The sequence below is a fragment of the Fistularia commersonii genome, unplaced genomic scaffold (genome assembly GCF_037954325.1).
Source record: "Fistularia commersonii isolate RoL2024-O1a breed Wild unplaced genomic scaffold, RoL_Fcom_v1.0 HiC_scaffold_39, whole genome shotgun sequence".
Classification (NCBI taxonomy): Eukaryota; Metazoa; Chordata; class Actinopteri; order Syngnathiformes; family Fistulariidae; genus Fistularia; species Fistularia commersonii.
This window is the reverse complement of record NW_028233997.1, coordinates 829,112-845,000: the sequence shown is the minus strand read 5'-3', so window position 1 is coordinate 845,000 and position 15,889 is coordinate 829,112.

Below are 15,889 nucleotides of genomic sequence, written 5' to 3'. Positions count from 1 at the left end.
AGTTAGACGTGCTGGGGACTGAAATTGTTATTAGCCTGCTGGCAGATGACACAACCTTAGTTTTGAAAAATGAACATCAAGTCCCAATAAGTGCCGAAAACAACCAAAACATTCTCCAAGGCTTCAGGATTGTCATTAAACTTAAAGAAATGCAAACTTCTTGCGCTGCATGACTCGCCACTAAAGGAAATCAGCGATGTTTCCATGAAATCAGAAATAAAATACTTGAGCATTTTCCTATCCAAGGACCAAACGTTAAATCAATCCAGGAACATTGAATCTAAACTGAATCAAAGTAAAGCTTAATTCTAATATATGGCTCCAGAGAGATTTATCAATATTAGGCCGGATATATTTGACTAAAATGGATGTGTTTATCCAGATGTATATACCCAGCGTATTCCAATGCTGCTCCAAATCAACTCGTAAAATCTGTTAACCAAATCAATTTCAACTTTATCTGGAGGAACAGACCACACCATCTAAGAAAAATCACATATGGTGAAAGAAACAAGTGAAGGAGGGCTGAAAGTGATAGAGTCGGACTGCTTGAATGGGACATTGAAGGTGAACTGGTTGAAATCCTGGATCAAACCTCATCGTTCTTTCTGGTATTGTACTCCAAACTACTTATTCAACAAAGTCGGCGGCCTGAGTCTTCTGCTTATCTCTGACTTGGATATCAACAAGATTCCTGTCAAATGTTCAGAGTTCCATAAACAAATATTATTATACTGGAAAATGATATACGTACACAATTTCTCACCACACAGTATAATAGTTTGGAACAATCGATATGTACTGCATGGCAACAAACCTCTGTTTTACAAGGAATGCTTTGAGAAAGGTATATGGTCGATAATTGACTTGATGGATGACACTGGCAGTCCTCTGGACAATGAGCAGTTCTGTACTACACACAGATTCAAGCCTCCCATATTAGAGTTGCTAAAGTTACGAAACGCACTGCCTCGACAATTTGTATTCCTGACCAAAAATATAATGACGCACCGAACCGTACAACCACAGTTACCCCGACTATCACTCCAGGGAATCTCAATTGTGGACAAAAAGCGCGGCAACTCCTTTATTAGGAAATGTTTCACAGGAAACTTATTCCCTGGACGTCAAAAAAAAAAAAAAGGATATTTTAAATAAATTTGATGAGGAATCGATTGCCACGCTGCGAACCATGTATCTGACTCTACCCATACCCCCAAGGCAAAAGAGACCCACTTCAAAATTATGACTGACATCTACCCATCTAAGGAATTATCGAGGGTACGCTTTAATTTTGAAGATAATATTTGTACATTTTGTGAAGACAACATTGAAACCACTGACCATATATTTTTTCTCCTTCTCATTCCATCGTCACCAGTTTCCTTCTCAAAAGATGATATAACATTCTGTTTACTTATAAGCAACATAACAGATGAACTCTGTGTCAATGTTCTTTTAGGCCTGGCCAAGTTCTTCATTCACAAGAACAGAATGCAAAAATGCTCCCCAAATTTTAATGTCTTCATAAACGATTTTGAAATATAAAAAAAAAAAAAAAAAATCCTTAAAACTTATGGAAAAATCCAAAAACTAAAAAATATAGTTACCCATGTCCGAGGTTCCTTTTTTTTTTGGTAAAAAAAAAAAAACAAAAAAAAAAAAACAACTTGATTACATGTTACATTCCCCTTGCAATTTTTTTTTTTTTTTTTTTCGTTTTAATTTCTTATTTGTCTATCTATTGATTTAATTACTTCCTTTTAATTTCTTTTTTTGTCTCGCACTGTAAATTTCTCACAAACCTGTAACACTATTAACTTCTCATTACATACAGAACAAATGTCCTGATGTCCGTTGCTTCCTCATCCCTGTTTGTTTCATTGACATTCAGTTCTACCTTGCTATGTTTATTTGTACATCTGTATATTTGGGTGTACTATTTATGTTCAATTAAAAACAGTTTGATGTCTGAGATTCCTTGTGAACCGCCAACTTAATTACATGTTATATTCCCCTCACAATTTTTTTTTTTCGTTTTTAATTTTATTTTTCTATCTATTTATTTAATTATATCCTTTTAATTTTCTTTTTTTGTCTAGCATTAAAAATTTCTCGCAAACCGTTAACACTATTAACTTCTGATTACTTACACCACGAATGCGCTTATGCCCCCCCACCCATCCCGCTTTTTCCGTACGGAGGCAGACACTGAGATCGAAAGCAAATGGGTGTCATTGAAATGCAGTAACAGGGTGATAACAGCCGTGTTCGAAGTGTGTAGGGGCTTATAGGAGAGCAGAAGCACGTCACGCAATTCACCTGAGTTCGGAGGATCGGGAGTACCAGGGCCCATAGCGGAGAAGCGGAAGAGCGGAGTTATGTGTCTCTTCTCAAAGGCCGGGAAGCTGGGGGGCAGCAGGACCCCTTAGAGCGGCTAATGTGAGCCTTCTCCGGACATAGATCACCCGGACTTATGACTGGAGCTCCCGGACCTCCGGGCACACACATATGTGAATGAGTGGATGAGCTAATGTCGGTTTGGTTGTGGATACGTTTCGGCCAATGCTATCAGCACAGCTATGATTATCCCCAGAACGTTGAGAACGAGCTCCCGGAACTCAAGACATGCGTATATAAAAGAGTGGAATTAAGGTGTGTGTGTGTGTGTGTGTGTGTGTGTGTGTGTGTGTATACGTGTGGGACAGAAGTAATGTTGGGGACAGAAATTGTTATTAGCCTGCTGGCAGATGACACAACCTTAGTTTTGAAAAATGAACATCAAGTCCCAATAAGTGCTGAAAAAAACCAAAACATTCTCCAAGGCTTCAGGATTGTCATTAAACTTAAAGAAATGCAAACTTCTTGCGCTGCATGACTCGCCACTAAAGGAAATCAGCGATGTTTCTATGAAATCAGAAATAAAATACTTGAGCATTTTCCTATCCAAGGACCAAACGTTAAATCAATCCAGGAACATTGAATCTAAACTGAATCAAAGTAAAGCTTAATTCTAATATATGGCTCCAGAGAGATTTATCAATATTAGGCCGGATATATTTGACTAAAATGGATGTGTTTATCCAGATGTATATACCCAGCGTATTCCAATGCTGCTCCAAATCAACTCGTAAAATCTGTTAACCAAATCAATTTCAACTTTATCTGGAGGAACAGACCACACCATCTAAGAAAAATCACATATGGTGAAAGAAACAAGTGAAGGAGGGCTGAAAGTGATAGAGTCGGACTGCTTGAATGGGACATTGAAGGTGAACTGGTTGAAATCCTGGATCAAACCTCATCGTTCTTTCTGGTATTGTACTCCAAACTACTTATTCAACAAAGTCGGCGGCCTGAGTCTTCTGCTTATCTCTGACTTGGATATCAACAAGATTCCTGTCAAATGTTCAGAGTTCCATAAACAAATATTATTATACTGGAAAATGATATACGTACACAATTTCTCACCACACAGTATAATAGTTTGGAACAATCGATATGTACTGCATGGCAACAAACCTCTGTTTTACAAGGAATGCTTTGAGAAAGGTATATGGTCGATAATTGACTTGATGGATGACACTGGCAGTCCTCTGGACAATGAGCAGTTCTGTACTACACACAGATTCAAGCCTCCCATATTAGAGTTGCTAAAGTTACGAAACGCACTGCCTCGACAATTTGTATTCCTGACCAAAAATATAATGACGCACCGAACCGTACAACCACAGTTACCCCGACTATCACTCCAGGGAATCTCAATTGTGGACAGAAAGCGCGGCAACTCCTTTATTAGGAAATGTTTCACAGGAAACTTATTCCCTGGACGTCAAAAAAAAAAAAAAGGATATTTTAAATAAATTTGATGAGGAATCGATTGCCACGCTGCGAACCATGTATCTGACTCTACCCATACCCCCAAGGCAAAAGAGACCCACTTCAAAAATATGACTGACATCTACCCATCTAAGGAATTATCGAGGGTACGCTTTAATTTTGAAGATAATATTTGTACATTTTGTGAAGACAACATTGAAACCACTGACCATATATTTTTTCTCCTTCTCATTCCATCGTCACCAGTTTCCTTCTCAAAAGATGATATAACATTCTGTTTACTTATAAGCAACATAACAGATGAACTCTGTGTCAATGTTCTTTTAGGCCTGGCCAAGTTCTTCATTCACAAGAACAGAATGCAAAAATGCTCCCCAAATTTTAATGTCTTCATAAACGATTTTGAAATATAAAAAAAAAAAAAAAAAATCCTTAAAACTTATGGAAAAATCCGAAAACAAAAAAATATAGTTACCCATGTCCGAGGTTCCTTTTTTTTTTGGTAAAAAAAAAAAAAAAAAACAAAAAAAACAACTTGATTACATGTTACATTCCCCTTGCAATTTTTTTTTTTTTTTTTCGTTTTAATTTCTTATTTGTCTATCTATTGATTTAATTACTTCCTTTTAATTTCTTTTTTTGTCTCGCACTGTAAATTTCTCACAAACCTGTAACACTATTAACTTCTCATTACATACAGAACAAATGTCCTGATGTCCGTTGCTTCCTCATCCCTGGTTGTTTCATTGACATTCAGTTCTACCTTGCTATGTTTATTTGTACATTTGTATATTTGGGTGTACTATTTATGTTCAATTAAAAACAGTTTGATGTCTGAGATTCCTTGTGAACCGCCAACTTAATTACATGTTATATTCCCCTCACAATTTTTTTTTTTCGTTTTTAATTTTATTTTTCTATCTATTTATTTAATTATATCCTTCTAATTTTCTTTTTTTGTCTAGCATTAAAAATTTCTCGCAAACCGTTAACACTATTAACTTCTGATTACTTACACCACGAATGCGCTTATGCCCCCCCACCCATCCCGCTTTTTCCGTACGGAGGCAGACACTGAGATCGAAAGCAAATGGGTGTCATTGAAATGCAGTAACAGGGTGATAACAGCCGTGTTCGAAGTGTGTAGGGGCTTATAGGAGAGCAGAAGCACGTCACGCAATTCACCTGAGTTCGGAGGATCGGGAGTACCAGGGCCCATAGCGGAGAAGCGGAAGAGCGGAGTTATGTGTCTCTTCTCAAAGGCGGGGAAACTGGGGGGCAGCAGGACCCCTTAGACCGGCTAATGTGAGCCTTCTCCGGACATAGATCACCCGGACTTATGACTGGAGCTCCCGGACCTCTGGGCACACACATATGTGAATGAGTGGATGAGCTAATGTCGGTTTGGTTGTGGATACGTTTCGGCCAATGCTATCAGCACAGCGATGATGAGTTCAGGTGTGTCTGTGTGTGTTTGTGTGTTTGTGTGTGTGTGTGTGTGTGTGTGTGTGTGTGCGTGTGTTTGTGTGTGAGTGAGAGTTTGTTTTTGTGGGTTGGGGGGGGTTCCCGCGGACACGGAGTACCAGGGCCTGGAGCGGATGAGGTGAGGAGCGGAGGAGAGCAGAAGCCCGGACCGTGATTCGCTTGTGTCCAGCGGTTCGGGAGTTCCAGGGCCCGAAACGGAGGAGCGGAGGAGCGGAGGAGCGGAGGAGCGGAGGAGCGGAGGAGCGGAGGAGCGGAGGACAGCAAAACCCCTTTCTGCAATTCGCCTGAGTCCGGCGGATCGGTAGTACCTGGTTCCGCAGCGGATGAGCGGAGGAGTGGAGGAGATGTTTCTCTTCTCAGAGGCGGCGAGGGGGGGGGGGCAGGACCCCTTACCCTTATCCCCCCCGGACGTTTGAGTGGAGCTCCCGGACCTCCGGGCACGCACATGCGAATGACTGGATCACAGGGAGTGCCAGGGCCTGGAGCGGATGAGCAGAGGAGAGGCGGAGGGCAGAAGCCCGGCCCTGTTCAAGAGTTCCAGGGTCCAAAGCGGGGGAGCGAAGAAGCGGAGGAGGGGAGGAGAGCAGAAGAGCAAAAAACTGGCCCGGAATTCACCGAAGTCCCGCGGATCGGGAGTTCCAGGGCCCGGAGCGGAAGAGCGGAGGAGCGGAGGAGAGGAGGAGCGGAGCAAAGCTAAGCCCGTCTTAACAACAAGGAAATTACAGATGAGGCTATAATTTCTAATGAAAACTTTAAATTCTATAGCCACGTATACACTTCGACATTGTCAAAAAGCGATTGTGACTCCTTTCCATTAAATATTCCTCAATATATCCCAAAAATAAACAACAAACAATATATGATTGTTTATATATGTTTATATATAAACAACAAAAAATATACAGTTTGATGTCTGAGATTCCTTGTGAATCGCCAACTTAATTACATGTCGTATTCCCCTTGCATTTTTTTTTTTTGGTTTTAATTTCATTTGTCTATCTATTTATCTAATTATTTCCTTTTAATTTCGTTTTTTGTCTAGCACTGTAAATTTCTCACAAACCTGTAACACTATTAACTTCTCATTACATACAGAACAAATGTCCTCATGTCCGTTGCTTCCTCATGCCTGGTTGTTTCATTGACATTCAGTTCTACCTTGCTATGTTTATTTGTACATTTGTATATTTGGGTGTACTATTTATGTTCAATTAAAAACAGTTTGATGTCTGAGATTCCCTGTGAACCGCCAACTTAATTACATGTTATATTCCCCTCACAATTTTTTTTTTTTCGTTTTTAATTTTATTTTTCTATCTATTTATTTAATTATATCCTTTTAATTTTCTTTTTTTGTCTAGCATTAAAAATTTCTCGCAAACCGTTAACACTATTAACTTCTGATTTCTTACAGCACGAATGCGCTTATGCCCCCCCACCCCCCACCCCCCGCTTTTCCGTACGGTGGCAGACACTGAGATCGAAAGCAAATGGGTGTCATTGAAATGCAGTAACAGGGTGATAACAGCCGTGTTCGAAATGTGTAGGGGCTTATAGGAGAGCAGAAGCACGTCACGCAATTCACCTGAGTTCGGAGGATCGGGAGTACCAGGGCCCATAGCGGAGAAGCGGAAGAGCGGAGTTATGTGTCTCTTCTCAAAGGCCGGGAAGCTGGGGGGCAGCAGGACCCCTTAGAGCGGCTAATGTGAGCCTTCTCCGGACATAGATCACCCGGACTTATGACTGGAGCTCCCGGACCTCTGGGCACACACATATGTGAATGAGTGGATGAGCTAATGTTGGTTTGGTTGTGGAAACGTTTCGGCCAATGCTATTAGCACAGCTATGATGAGTTCAGGTGTGTCTCTGTGTGTTTGTGTGTTTGTGTGTGTGTATGCGTGTGTATGTGTGTGTGTGTGTGTGTGTGTGTGTGTGTGTGCGTGTGTTTGTGTGTGTGTGAGAGTTTGTTTTTGTGGGTTGGGGGGGGTTCCCGCGGACACGGAGTACCAGGGCCTGGAGCGGATGAGGTGAGGAGCGGAGGAGAGCAGAAGCCCGGACCGTGATTCGCTTGTGTCCAGCGGTTCGGGAGTTCCAGGGCCCGAAACGGAGGAGCGGAGGAGCGGAGGACGGCAAAACCCCTTTCTGCAATTCGCCTGAGTCCGGCGGATCGGTAATACCTGGTTCCGCAGCGGAGGAGCGGAGGAGTGGAGGAGATGTTTCTCTTCTCAGAGGCGGCGAGGGGTGGGGACAGGACACCTTACCCTTACCCCCCCCGGACGTTTGAGTGGAGCTCCCGGACCTCCGGGCACGCACATGCGAATGACTGGATCACAGGGAGTGCCAGGGCCTGGAGCGGATGAGCAGAGGAGAGGCGGAGGGCAGAAGCCCGGCCCTGTTCAAGAGTTCCAGGGTCCAAAGCGGGGGAGCGAAGAAGCGGAGGAGGGGAGGAGAGCAGAAGAGCAAAAAACTGGCCCGGCATTCACCGAAGTCCCGCGGATCGGGAGTTCCAGGGCCCGGAGCGGAAGAGCGGAGGAGCGGAGGAGAGGAGGAGCGGAGCAAAGCGGAAGCCCGTCTTAACAACAAGGAAATTACAGATGAGGCTATAATTTCTAATGAAAACTTTAAATTCTATAGCCACGTATACACTTCGACATTGTCAAAAAGCGATTGTGACTCCTTTCCATTAAATATTCCTCAATATATCCCAAAAATAAACAACAAACAATATATGTTTGTTTATATATGTTTATATATAAACAACAAAAAATATACAGTTTGATGTCTGAGATTCCTTGTGAATCGCCAACTTAATTACATGTTATATTCCCCTCACAATTTTTTTTTTTCGTTTTTAATTTTATTTTTCTATCTATTTATTTAATTATATCCTTTTAATTTTCTTTTTTTGTCTAGCATTAAAAATTTCTCGCAAACCGTTAACACTATTAACTTCTGATTACTTACAGCACGAATGCGCTTATGCCCCCCCACCCCCCGCTTTTTCCGTACGGTGGCAGACACTGAGATCGAAAGCAAATGGGTGTCATTGAAATGCAGTAACAGGGTGATAACAGCCGTGTTCGAAGTGTGTAGGGGCTTATAGGAGAGCAGAAGCACGTCACGCAATTCACCTGAGTTCGGAGGATCGGGAGTACCAGGGCCCATAGCGGAGAAGCGGAAGAGCGGAGTTATGTGTCTCTTCTCAAAGGCGGGGAAGCTGGGGGGCAGCAGGACCCCTTAGACCGGCTAATGTGAGCCTTCTCCGGACATAGATCACCCGGACTTATGACTGGAGCTCCCGGACCTCTGGGCACACACATATGTGAATGAGTGGATGAGCTAATGTTGGTTTGGTTGTGGATACGTTTCGGCCAATGCTATCAGCACAGCTATGATTATCCCCAGAACGTTGAGAACGAGCTCCCGGAACTCCAGACATGCGTATATAAAAGAGTGGAATTAAGGTGTGTGTGTGTGTGTGTGTGTGTGTTTGTGTGTGTGTGTGTGTGTGTGTATACGTGTGGGACAGAAGTAATGTTGGGGACAGAAATTGTTATTAGCCTGCTGGCGGATGACACAACCTTAGTTTTGAAAAATGAACATCAAGTCCCAATAAGTGCTGAAAAAAACCAAAACATTCTCCAAGGCTTCAGGATTGTCATTAAACTTAAAGAAATGCAAACTTCTTGCGCTGCATGACTCGCCACTAAAGGAAATCAGCGATGTTTCTATGAAATCAGAAATAAAATACTTGAGCATTTTCCTATCCAAGGACCAAACGTTAAATCAATCCAGGAACATTGAATCTAAACTGAATCAAAGTAAAGCTTAATTCTAATATATGGCTCCAGAGAGATTTATCAATATTAGGCCGGATATATTTGACTAAAATGGATGTGTTTATCCAGATGTATATACCCAGCGTATTCCAATGCTGCTCCAAATCAACTCGTAAAATCTGTTAACCAAATCAATTTCAACTTTATCTGGAGGAACAGACCACACCATCTAAGAAAAATCACATATGGTGAAAGAAACAAGTGAAGGAGGGCTGAAAGTGATAGAGTTGGACTGCTTGAATGGGACATTGAAGGTGAACTGGTTGAAATCCTGGATCAAACCTCATCGTTCTTTCTGGTATTGTACTCCAAACTACTTATTCAACAAAGTCGGCGGCCTGAGTCTTCTGCTTATCTCTGACTTGGATATCAACAAGATTCCTGTCAAATGTTCAGAGTTCCATAAACAAATATTATTATACTGGAAAATGATATACGTACACAATTTCTCACCACACAGTATAATAGTTTGGAACAATCGATATGTACTGCATGGCAACAAACCTCTGTTTTACAAGGAATGCTTTGAGAAAGGTATATGGTCGATAATTGACTTGATGGATGACACTGGCAGTCCTCTGGACAATGAGCAGTTCTGTACTACACACAGATTCAAGCCTCCCATATTAGAGTTGCTAAAGTTACGAAACGCACTGCCTCGACAATTTGTATTCCTGACCAAAAATATAATGACGCACCGAACCGTACAACCACAGTTACCCCGACTATCACTCCAGGGAATCTCAATTGTGGACAGAAAGCGCGGCAACTCCTTTATTAGGAAATGTTTCACAGGAAACTTATTCCCTGGACGTCAAAAAAAAAAAAAAGGATATTTTAAATAAATTTGATGAGGAATCGATTGCCACGCTGCGAACTATGTATCTGACTCTACCCATACCCCCAAGGCAAAAGAGACCCACTTCAAAATTATGACTGACATCTACCCATCTAAGGAATTATCGAGGGTACGCTTTAATTTTGAAGATAATATTTGTACATTTTGTGAAGACAACATTGAAACCACTGACCATATATTTTTTCTCCTTCTCATTCCATCGTCACCAGTTTCCTTCTCAAAAGATGATATAACATTCTGTTTACTTATAAGCAACATAACAGATGAACTCTGTGTCAATGTTCTTTTAGGCCTGGCCAAGTTCTTCATTCACAAGAACAGAATGCAAAAATGCTCCCCAAATTTTAATGTCTTCATAAACGATTTTGAAATATAAAAAAAAAAAAAAAAAAATCCTTAAAACTTATGGAAAAATCCGAAAACAAAAAAATATAGTTACCCATGTCCGAGGTTCCTTTTTTTTTTGGTAAAAAAAAAAAAAAAAACAAAAAAAACAACTTGATTACATGTTACATTCCCCTTGCAATTTTTTTTTTTTTTTTTCGTTTTAATTTCTTATTTGTCTATCTATTGATTTAATTACTTCCTTTTAATTTCTTTTTTTGTCTCGCACTGTAAATTTCTCACAAACCTGTAACACTATTAACTTCTCATTACATACAGAACAAATGTCCTGATGTCCGTTGCTTCCTCATCCCTGGTTGTTTCATTGACATTCAGTTCTACCTTGCTATGTTTATTTGTACATTTGTATATTTGGGTGTACTATTTAATTTCAATTAAAAACAGTTTGATGTCTGAGATTCCTTGTGAACCGCCAACTTAATTACATGTTATATTCCCCTCACAATTTTTTTTTTTCGTTTTTAATTTTATTTTTCTATCTATTTATTTAATTATATCCTTCTAATTTTCTTTTTTTGTCTAGCATTAAAAATTTCTCGCAAACCGTTAACACTATTAACTTCTGATTACTTACACCACGAATGCGCTTATGCCCCCCCACCCATCCTGCTTTTTCCGTACGGAGGCAGACACTGAGATCGAAAGCAAATGGGTGTCATTGAAATGCAGTAAAAGGGTGATAACAGCCGTGTTCGAAGTGTGTAGGGGCTTATAGGAGAGCAGAAGCACGTCACGCAATTCACCTGAGTTCGGAGGATCGGGAGTACCAGGGCCCATAGCGGAGAAGCGGAAGAGCGGAGTTATGTGTCTCTTCTCAAAGGCGGGGAAACTGGGGGGCAGCAGGACCCCTTAGACCGGCTAATGTGAGTCTTCTCCGGACATAGATCACCCGGACTTATGACTGGAGCTCCCGGACCTCTGGGCACACACATATGTGAATGAGTGGATGAGCTAATGTTGGTTTGGTTGTGGATACGTTTCGGCCAATGCTATCAGCACAGCTATGATTATCCCCAGAACGTTGAGAACGAGCTCCCGGAACTCCAGACATGCGTATATAAAAGAGTGGAATTAAGGTGTGTGTGTGTGTGTGTGTGTGTGTGTGTGTGTGTATACGTGTGGGACAGAAGTAATGTTGGGGACAGAAATTGTTATTAGCCTGCTGGCAGATGACACAACCTTAGTTTTGAAAAATGAACATCAAGTCCCAATAAGTGCTGAAAAAAACCAAAACATTCTCCAAGGCTTCAGGATTGTCATTAAACTTAAAGAAATGCAAACTTCTTGCGCTGCATGACTCGCCACTAAAGGAAATCAGCGATGTTTCTATGAAATCAGAAATAAAATACTTGAGCATTTTCCTATCCAAGGACCAAACGTTAAATCAATCCAGGAACATTGAATCTAAACTGAATCAAAGTAAAGCTTAATTCTAATATATGGCTCCAGAGAGATTTATCAATATTAGGCCGGATATATTTGACTAAAATGGATGTGTTTATCCAGATGTATATACCCAGCGTATTCCAATGCTGCTCCAAATCAACTCGTAAAATCTGTTAACCAAATCAATTTCAACTTTATCTGGAGGAACAGACCACACCATCTAAGAAAAATCACATATGGTGAAAGAAACAAGTGAAGGAGGGCTGAAAGTGATAGAGTCGGACTGCTTGAATGGGACATTGAAGGTGAACTGGTTGAAATCCTGGATCAAACCTCATCGTTCTTTCTGGTATTGTACTCCAAACTACTTATTCAACAAAGTCGGCGGCCTGAGTCTTCTGCTTATCTCTGACTTGGATATCAACAAGATTCCTGTCAAATGTTCAGAGTTCCATAAACAAATATTATTATACTGGAAAATGATATACGTACACAATTTCTCACCACACAGTATAATAGTTTGGAACAATCGATATGTACTGCATGGCAACAAACCTCTGTTTTACAAGGAATGCTTTGAGAAAGGTATATGGTCGATAATTGACTTGATGGATGACACTGGCAGTCCTCTGGACAATGAGCAGTTCTGTACTACACACAGATTCAAGCCTCCCATATTAGAGTTGCTAAAGTTACGAAACGCACTGCCTCGACAATTTGTATTCCTGACCAAAAATATAATGACGCACCGAACCGTACAACCACAGTTACCCCGACTATCACTCCAGGGAATCTCAATTGTGGACAGAAAGCGCGGCAACTCCTTTATTAGGAAATGTTTCACAGGAAACTTATTCCCTGGACGTCAAAAAAAAAAAAAAGGATATTTTAAATAAATTTGATGAGGAATCGATTGCCACGCTGCGAACCATGTATCTGACTCTACCCATACCCCCAAGGCAAAAGAGACCCACTTCAAAATTATGACTGACATCTACCCATCTAAGGAATTATCGAGGGTACGCTTTAATTTTGAAGATAATATTTGTACATTTTGTGAAGACAACATTGAAACCACTGACCATATATTTTTTCTCCTTCTCATTCCATCGTCACCAGTTTCCTTCTCAAAAGATGATATAACATTCTGTTTACTTATAAGCAACATAACAGATGAACTCTGTGTCAATGTTCTTTTAGGCCTGGCCAAGTTCTTCATTCACAAGAACAGAATGCAAAAATGCTCCCCAAATTTTAATGTCTTCATAAACGATTTTGAAATATAAAAAAAAAAAAAAAAAAATCCTTAAAACTTATGGAAAAATCCAAAAACTAAAAAATATAGTTACCCATGTCCGAGGTTCCTTTTTTTTTTGGTAAAAAAAAAAAAACAAAAAAAAAAAAACAACTTGATTACATGTTACATTCCCCTTGCAATTTTTTTTTTTTTTTTCGTTTTAATTTCTTATTTGTCTATCTATTGATTTAATTACTTCCTTTTAATTTCTTTTTTTGTCTCGCACTGTAAATTTCTCACAAACCTGTAACACTATTAACTTCTCATTACATACAGAACAAATGTCCTGATGTCCGTTGCTTCCTCATCCCTGGTTGTTTCATTGACATTCAGTTCTACCTTGCTATGTTTATTTGTACATTTGTATATTTGGGTGTACTATTTATGTTCAATTAAAAACAGTTTGATGTCTGAGATTCCTTGTGAACCGCCAACTTAATTACATGTTATATTCCCCTCACAATTTTTTTTTTTCGTTTTTAATTTTATTTTTCTATCTATTTATTTAATTATATCCTTTTAATTTTCTTTTTTTGTCTAGCATTAAAAATTTCTCGCAAACCGTTAACACTATTAACTTCTGATTACTTACAGCACGAATGCGCTTATGCCCCCCCACCCATCCCGCTTTTTCCGTACGGAGGCAGACACTGAGATCGAAAGCAAATGGGTGTCATTGAAATGCAGTAACAGGGTGATAACAGCCGTGTTCGAAGTGTGTAGGGGCTTATAGTAGAGCAGAAGCACGTCACGCAATTCACCTGAGTTCGGAGGATCGGGAGTACCAGGGCCCATAGCGGAGAAGCGGAAGAGCGGAGTTATGTGTCTCTTCTCAAAGGCGGGGAAGCTGGGGGGCAGCAGGACCCCTTAGACCGGCTAATGTGAGCCTACTCCGGACAGATATCACCCGGAGTTATGACTGGAGCTCCCGGACCTCTGGGCACACACATATATGAATGAGTGGATGAGCTAATGTTGGTTTGGTTGTGGATACGTTTCGGCCAATGCTATCAGCACAGCTATGATTATCCCCAGAACGTTGAGAACGAGCTCCCGGAACTCCAGACATGCGTATATAAAAGAGTGGAATTAAGGTGTGTGTGTGTGTGTGTGTGTGTGTGTGTGTGTGTGTATACGTGTGGGACAGAAGTAATGTTGGGGACAGAAATTGTTATTAGCCTGCTGGCAGATGACACAACCTTAGTTTTGAAAAATGAACATCAAGTCCCAATAAGTGCCGAAAACAACCAAAACATTCTCCAAGGCTTCAGGATTGTCATTAAACTTAAAGAAATGCAAACTTCTTGCGCTGCATGACTCGCCACTAAAGGAAATCAGCGATGTTTCCATGAAATCAGAAATAAAATACTTGAGCATTTTCCTATCCAAGGACCAAACGTTAAATCAATCCAGGAACATTGAATCTAAACTGAATCAAAGTAAAGCTTAATTCTAATATATGGCTCCAGAGAGATTTATCAATATTAGGCCGGATATATTTGACTAAAATGGATGTGTTTATCCAGATGTATATACCCAGCGTATTCCAATGCTGCTCCAAATCAACTCGTAAAATCTGTTAACCAAATCAATTTCAACTTTATCTGGAGGAACAGACCACACCATCTAAGAAAAATCACATATGGTGAAAGAAACAAGTGAAGGAGGGCTGAAAGTGATAGAGTCGGACTGCTTGAATGGGACATTGAAGGTGAACTGGTTGAAATCCTGGATCAAACCTCATCGTTCTTTCTGGTATTGTACTCCAAACTACTTATTCAACAAAGTCGGCGGCCTGAGTCTTCTGCTTATCTCTGACTTGGATATCAACAAGATTCCTGTCAAATGTTCAGAGTTCCATAAACAAATATTATTATACTGGAAAATGATATACGTACACAATTTCTCACCACACAGTATAATAGTTTGGAACAATCGATATGTACTGCATGGCAACAAACCTCTGTTTTACAAGGAATGCTTTGAGAAAGGTATATGGTCGATAATTGACTTGATGGATGACACTGGCAGTCCTCTGGACAATGAGCAGTTCTGTACTACACACAGATTCAAGCCTCCCATATTAGAGTTGCTAAAGTTACGAAACGCACTGCCTCGACAATTTGTATTCCTGACCAAAAATATAATGACGCACCGAACCGTACAACCACAGTTACCCCGACTATCACTCCAGGGAATCTCAATTGTGGACAGAAAGCGCGGCAACTCCTTTATTAGGAAATGTTTCACAGGAAACTTATTCCCTGGACGTCAAAAAAAAAAAAAAGGATATTTTAAATAAATTTGATGAGGAATCGATTGCCACGCTGCGAACCATGTATCTGACTCTACCCATACCCCCAAGGCAAAAGAGACCCACTTCAAAATTATGACTGACATCTACCCATCTAAGGAATTATCGAGGGTACGCTTTAATTTTGAAGATAATATTTGTACATTTTGTGAAGACAACATTGAAACCACTGACCATATATTTTTTCTCCTTCTCATTCCATCGTCACCAGTTTCCTTCTCAAAAGATGATATAACATTCTGTTTACTTATAAGCAACATAACAGATGAACTCTGTGTCAATGTTCTTTTAGGCCTGGCCAAGTTCTTCATTCACAAGAACAGAATGCAAAAATGCTCCCCAAATTTTAATGTCTTCATAAACGATTTTGAAATATAAAAAAAAAAAAAAAAAAATCCTTAAAACTTATGGAAAAATCTAAAAACTAAAAAATATAGTTACCCATGTCCGAGGTTCCTTTTTTT